The sequence below is a fragment of the Pteronotus mesoamericanus genome, unplaced genomic scaffold (assembly GCF_021234165.1).
Source record: "Pteronotus mesoamericanus isolate MK-2021 breed Mesoamerican mustached bat unplaced genomic scaffold, CSHL_Meso_final scaffold_21, whole genome shotgun sequence".
Lineage (NCBI taxonomy): Eukaryota > Metazoa > Chordata > Mammalia > Chiroptera > Mormoopidae > Pteronotus > Pteronotus mesoamericanus.
The window spans coordinates 30,114,095-30,122,171 of NW_026555310.1; positions in this window are offsets into that span (position 1 = coordinate 30,114,095).

An 8,077-nucleotide genomic window follows, 5' to 3' on the forward strand; every position below is an offset into this window, starting at 1 on the left:
TTCTATTCAGGTCTTTAAATAATGTTTTATTAGTGACCTCCATTTAAAGCTTAAATTCCTTACTCATTAAATCTGACCAATTAGTACTTTTTCACTCTAACAAAAGTAGCCCCACTATCTACCTTTATTTACTGCTTACACCATATTTGCTCATTTTAATTCTAATGCAAGTATTTATTTTAAAATTTGAAACTTTATTATCAATATTTTTATCAACCCAATATCCAGATAGATATATCCACATAATTTATTTTGTGCAACTTCTCTTTTCTTTCTGTATATCTTAGTTGTCATTTAGAAAAAAGTGTTTCATCTTTAGAAGTCTCTTAAATATTTTCTTTAGTAAGAGTTAGTTTTTAATTTTCTCCATTTTTGAAATTTCTTGAAAATGAATAGACTTATCATACTAAATGAGTATTTTTCACCTTATTTAATTTCAGTTTGCCTATCTCTTTAAGAGGTACTATTATGGAAAATAGTCATAGTCAAACACAGTCCAATATGAATGCATATATTTATATATACATATTTATAATATAGGCATATATTTATAACATATATCTATATCATGAAGATTCAATTCTAACTACTCTTTATTTTGAGTAATTTTTATTGCGGCCTTATATTGTCTGAGTACAGATTTCAATAAAGTTAAATGCCATAAAAACCATCTTTTTACTTGTAAAATAGGAGATAGAGATATGACATTATTGAATTGGGGACACCAATGTAAGTGTCTATAAGAACATGTGTATCAATTTTAGAAAGATATTAGTGAGATTTATATTATTTGACATTATTAATAAATGAAGTAATTGATATAATTTTATAATGTAATACACAAGATTATTAATTTTATTTATTAATATATAATGTTCTTAGACACAAATGAAATTGGAAACACAATTCCAGAAGTAATTTTAAAAGGGAAATTGATATCAGTAATTGCCTGCATTTAGAAACAAGAAAGATCCCTAACCTTAACAAATAATCAACCTAACTCTATGCCTTTAGAAACTAGAAAGAACAAACTGACCGCATAGGGAGCAGAAGAAAGAAAATAAATATTAGAACAGAAACGAATGAACTGAGAATTTAAAAATATAGAGAATATTAACCAAACTAAGAGTTACTTCTTTGAAAAAAATAAACTTCACAAACCCTAAAGTAGACTAACAAAGAAAAAAGGTATAAGACCCAAGTCAACAAAATTATGAAAGAAAAAAGGCATTACAGCTGAAACCACAGAAATTAAAGGGTCATAAAAGGCTACCATGAACAATTATATGCCAACAACTAGAGAATTAGGGAAAATGGTAGTATTTTATACACCTACACTTACCAATATTTAATCAATAAGAAGTAGAAATTCAAATAGACCAATTACTACTAAGGAGATTGAATCAGTGGTCAAAAACTCCCAATGCAGATGAGCCCAGAACTCTATGACTTCTCTGGAAACTTTTTCTAAACATTTAAAAAGAGAAGAACACCAATTCTTCTCACACTCTTCCAAAAAACTGAAGATTGGCAAACACTCCTAAACTCATTTTATGAGGCCAGCATTATCCTGAAACCAAAACCATAAAAGGATACTACTTGAATACAAAACTACAGGCTAATATCCCTGATAAATTTAGAAGCAAAAATTCTCAATAAAATCCTAACAAACCCAATCAGCAGTGCCTTAAAAGGATCATTCACCATGATCAAATGGAATTTATACCTGGGATAGAAGGATGATTTAACATAGAGAGATTAATCAATGTGATATATCACTTTAGTAGAGTGAAAAATTTACATGATTATCACAATAAATGCAGAAAAACATTTGACAAAATTGAATATTGACCATGATAAAAAAAACTTTTTAAAAATTGGACCTAGAGGTGACATATCTCAGAAAAATCAGTAGTATTTCTATATAGTAACAGCCAAACTTCTGACAAAGAAATAAAGAAACCAATTTCATTTACAATAGCATCAAGAAAAATAAAATACCATGAATGCATTTCAATAATGAAGTGACAGATTTCTACACAATAACTACAAGATATTGATGAAAGAAATTGAAGATACGAACAAATGGAAAGGTATTTCATGTTCATGTATTGGAGGAATTAATATTGTTAAACTGCCATTATTACCAAAAACCATATGTAAGTTCAATGCAATTCCTATCAAGATTCCAATGACATATTTGGCAGTAGAAAAAAAAAAAAAACACTCTTGCTTATGTGCAACCACAAAAGATCTTGAATAATCAAATATGTCTAAGGAAAAATAACAAAACAGAGGGTATCACACTTCCTGAATTCAAGCTATGCTATAAGGCTATAGTCATCAAATACTGTATGATTTCACACGTAGAATGTAGAAACAACAACAACTACAAGCTCATATACAGAGATCAAATTTGTAGTTTCCAAAGATGGGAATTTCTGGGAGAGAAGGAATTAAAGGAAGGCGGTTAAAAATTACAAAGTTCAGCTATAAGATAAATAAGTACTGAGGATGTAAATACAACACGACTATAGCTAACCCTACTATAAGTTAGACAGTAGTTGCCCCAGTGTCTGCAGGGTATACATTACAAGACGACCAGGAGACGCCCAAAACCATGGAAAGCACTGAATCCTGTCACATACTATGCTTTTCTTATATGTACCTACCTATGATAATGCTTAATTTACAAATTAGGCATAGTAAGAGATTAACAATAATAACCAGTAATAAAATTTAAAAAATTATAACAATGTAATGTAATAAAAGTTTTGTGAATGAGGCCTCTCTTTTTTCTCTCAAAATATGTTATTGTACTATACTCACTGTCCTTTCTCTTATAAGATATGAGATGATAAAATGCCTATGTGATAACACAAAGTGAGATGAATAGCATAGATATTAGGCTACTGTTGACCTTCTGTCAATACCTTAGATAGAAGGTTGTCTGTTTATGATGATGTTAGAGCACCAAGTCATGGCAATGTTGATGGCTGCTTCTCAGTAGCAGACCATGTCAATGGTTAGGCATAGAGAGTTAAAGGGTTTTTGTTGAATACTTTAGGAAGAACACTGTAATTTGAAGTTGCTGTGTCTTTCTTTTTATCTCATGAACATGTTGCTGCAAAGGTTGTAATCTTTTGGTGATCTTATGGGTAACTTTAATGCTGAATTCCATCCAATGACGTTATTCCATAAGGTTTGTAAAATAAGGGAGAGTTGTAAACTACTACCATGATACCACAACAGCCTATCTCAGAGATTTTCAACAGGTAGGTACCTTAAGTATTTTTTAAACATACAATACCTGACTGTTTAGTCAAGAACACTGACCTCTTTTCCCTTTTATTGTTAAATTAAAAATGACAACAACCAACACAACAATAGCCACCCTGTGTGAATGCCCTTTCCTCAACCATAAATATACAGGTCATGCAATAGAGTTGAATCTTATTTGTCACATTGCATAATAAACTTGTGTCTGATTGTTTAATTCTTGGTACCAGAAATCCAGAAAGTTTACAGCCAAGTAATATGAAAAATAGAGACATTTATTGAAGAATTTACAGTTACAAGAAAAATTATACAAAGGAAAATGACACCTCAGTTCCATTCAAAGTAAACATGTTGGGGCCTCACACAGTTCTCTGAACGTCTTTTCCACTGTTCAAAGCACTCTGCAAAATCTTTTGTTGGAACCACCATCAAGTGCCCTGTCATGTTTCCCTGAATTTCATTGAAGATCTGAAATCTCTTCCCTTTAAAAAGTGATTTTAGTTTTGTGAAAAGCCAGAAGTCACAGGGGGCCAAATATGGGATATAGGGGGACTGAGTCACCTGGGTTATTTGATGTTATGCCAAAATTCTGCAGGATACATGATGCATGGGTGGTCACATTGTCCTGATGAAGCTGCCAATTACCAGTTGCCCATAGCTGCAGCCATTTTGGTTGTATTGTATCTTTCAACTGACAAAGAGCATTGAGGTAGCATTTATTATTAATTGTTTTGCCTGCAGGAGGAGGTGTGCTTGTGATGAACAAAACCTTCCCAAACAGAAAAGGGTTAACATGTTCCTGATCTTCCTGCAATTTTGCCACTACTTCTTTGAGTGTGGAGAAACCGGTGACTTCCATTAGGACGAATGGGCCTTTGTTTCTGGATCATAGCCATAGATCCATGATTTATCTCTGGTTATGACCTTATGAGGTTATCTGGTCCATTGGTAGTGGTGTCAATCAAGTCATTACAAACTGGAGCTCGATATTGCTTCTTCTCTGGTAGCAGAAGCCATGGAAAGAAATTTGCCATTGCTAATTTCTTGCCAAAATCCAACATCAAATTATCAGACACACTAGTTTTTGGGACCCCCAGATTAGCTTCCAGCTCTTGCACTGTCAGTCATCAATCTTTGTTGTTTGCAGGCCACACATATTCAAATGTTTATAGGCGTTCTGCTTGTTTCAGGCCTTCGAGAACATGGATCACTTTCAACAGATTCTTGACCATCTTTGAACTGTTTGTGCCACATGTTTTTTATGCTGCACTCATTGCATCATCCCCAAAGCCTTCTGAATCATTCAAATAGTTTCTCCGGAAGAATGTTGACGCTTAATGCAAAATTCCATGCAGATTCATTGCTCTATTTGCTTAGTCATCTTGAATGAGATGGCCACACGGTACACATATTCACTCAGCAGCATCTACTGCCTCCACTGACTAGAAGAGCAAAGTCACTACTGATCACAAATATACATTCCAGTCCATTCTCCTTGCCTGTCTGGTCACGTGATGTTGTGCAAACCATTCTCATTATGTTAACAATGGCTGGACTCTTTTTGGACACACCTGGTCTTATATAAGTATAGGCACATGATTTTTTTAAAGTCACATTGAGGCAAAAGGGTAGGTAATTACTATTATTATTTTTCAATAAATCACTCAAAGTTATACCTACTTCCTGTCTGATTGGCAAAAAATATATATTTTTTGGTGTGCCACAGGATTTTAGTAATTAGTTTATGTGTGCCATGAGATGAAAAAGGTTGAAAATCATTGGTCTATCTGATAACCTAGACATCTACAATGTGATTTATTGGTGGGCAACATATAAAGCATGAATATGCTATATATTTTTTATTTTATTTTCATTTTATCTGTATGAGAAGATGGATGTTAGCTGAAGTTATTGTGGTAATCATTTTACAATATATGTAAATTAAACGTCATGCAGTAAATTTTGTATCTTTTGACTATCATGTGTCATTTAATTTGTTTTTCAAAGTCAACATCTTCCACCCTTCCTATTTTTTAATAAGGAAAAATATCAATTGATCAATTGATTGATTTATCTTTTTATTGTTCAAGTACAGTTGTCTCCATTTTACCCGCACTGCTCTCCCCTGCCCCACCCACCCCCACCTCACACACTCAATCTTACCCCTTTTTGGCTTTGTCCATGAGTCTTTCATACAAGTTCCTTGATGACCCTTCCCCTTCTTTCCCCTTTTATCTCCCTTCCCACCCTTCTGGTTACTGTCAGTTTGTTCTTTATCTCAATGTCTCTGGTTATATTTTATTTTGTTGATTAGATTCCACTTTTGGGTGAGATCATATGCTATTTGCCATTCACCTCCTGGCTTAGTTCACTTAGCATAATTCTCTCTAGTTCCATCCATGCTTTCATGAAGGGTAGGAGATCTTTTTTTTCTGCTGTGCAGTATTCCCTTGTGTAAATGTACCATAGTGTTTTTGATCCATTCATTTACTAATGGGCACTTAGGTTGCTTCCCCACTAGACTAATTACCTTTGTTTTCCAGTTACATAGTAACACTTGTGCATTTGTCATTTACAACAAATATTCATATTAAATTATAGACAGTTATGATTTGAAAAATGAATCAACAATAATTTAATAATTTATCCTCTGCCAAAGTGATATAGTTCAATATTGTTTAATTTTTTATCCTTCACAGAGATATTATTTTTACAAAGAGAAATCTAAATAACATTTAATAACAATAAAATGAATAAGAAACTTTAAGAATTAACGCAGAGCAATTAAGAAGATAATTTGGGGATTAGTGATTGTTATGACAAGTGCCATAGAGGTGAAAATATAGTAATTTTTCAGACTATTGTGACAGATATCATTAAATACCTATTGTTTATGGAATTATTACTGTAGAATTGTTTTCATTGTAATAGAAATGTCATAAAGAGAGTATAAGGAAAAGAAGTATATAATGCCAAGATTAAATAATCCGATATAGGAGCAGAATTTAAACATCTAAGATATTCTTAACCAGGCCGAAGATTTAAGAGTTTGAGATTGAGATGAGAGTAATGCAGCATGGTGGTCAAGTCTTCTGTCTCTTGATATCTCTTAGATTAAGAAAACAATTTCTCAGATGCATTAGCCAATGGACGACCTGAATGACACATTACCAGCCCAAAGAATCCTATATTGTGGAGGTGTGTGATGAGATATACAGTCTTCAAAACCCAAGTGTAAGAATTTCCTGTTCAACTTTAAGTGACACATTAATGAGAAATCTGTTTTTTCCACCCATGCTTCACTGAGCCTTCACAAGACAGTCTGTGAAGACCACAGATATTGTTGTTTACAAGAGTGAGCTGGTCTCTCACTAAAGGATGCTGGGCTCTGGTCTACAGAAGGTATGTGTCTCTACTCTCCTCTCTCTGTCTTAGCCCATCTCATGTAGTGGGATATTACAATGCTAGATGTGACGCAAATGAGGCATGATTAATGTACAGTCAAGTCAAAGATAACATTGGTATCTTTATTTATAAGTTAGGGTAAAATATCAAGAATAAAATATGAAATATATTGGAGAATACCTTGAACTAATCAAAGTTTTGCCTGTGGAAAATTACTCAAGTGCATACATATATGCATAATTGAGTGTGTCAATTAAAACTATTTCAAGTAAAATCCTGTAAGAATCAAGAGAAGGAAAAGTTATTTTTTTGAGTTTATAATACATATAGATATAATTACATATTATTTTATATTTAGCCCTGTTTTTAAAAAGAGATTTTTAAAATGAATTATTTGAACTCATTGGAGGTCAAATATTACATTTAATACACTTAATTAGATCAAATATAAGTAGTTGGCTTTAATAAAAATCAGGATGAAATACTCCCATAAAATTCTAATTAAGCTTAATTATAAACAATCAAAAGACTTTTTTTAAAATTGAGCAACCATTGCTAGAAAACATACCACACTGATAAAGAGACTCCATCTAATGAATTAAGCCACAGCATTTAACTGATATGAATCAGAAATAACATGATATGCAAACAATTATTTGATTTCCATATGAGTAGGCACTCATTTTGTATTCTTTTTAAGCATCACCTAACATATTCTGATTTGTTTGCATATACTGCTATCATCTGCCCATTTAATAAAAAAAAAGAAATAACATGATAAATGTGTTCAAATAATAATTAGCATAACTAAAATATTACTGAGAGCTTATAAAAACAAATGAAATATTGAATGTTTTACATATATAATACCTAGATATTTTTATTCCCTCTTTATATTAGTAAACTAAATGGCTAGACACTAAGTCGCATTGGAAAGGTCTTACATTGCAAATTTCAAAGCCAGAATTAATTCTAGAATTCACTGGCCACACAGCTCATTGAAGAAATTATTATATTACATTACTTAATTAATTACTATTGCTTACACAACTGAAAGTTACCTCAATGACTTTAATATCTGTAGGAACTTTTCAGAAGTTTGAAATGACAGTGTTTTAATATAAATGATCTACACATTATTTAATCATATTATGGTTTTATATCTTTGCTCTAAATTGCCAATTTCTTGTGTAACATAAGTATTTTAGAAATGTTATTGTTGTTTTGTCAATACTGTTTAGGTTTTGAATGAGTTTAGTGTGAGTAAGTTTTTTCAACATATGAAAAATTTTTTGTTTGTAATATTTTACCATTCAAAATAAAAGAACATTAGATAACAACATATCCTCTTTAATAAATAAATGTATGTCACTAAATAATATTAATTTAGTTC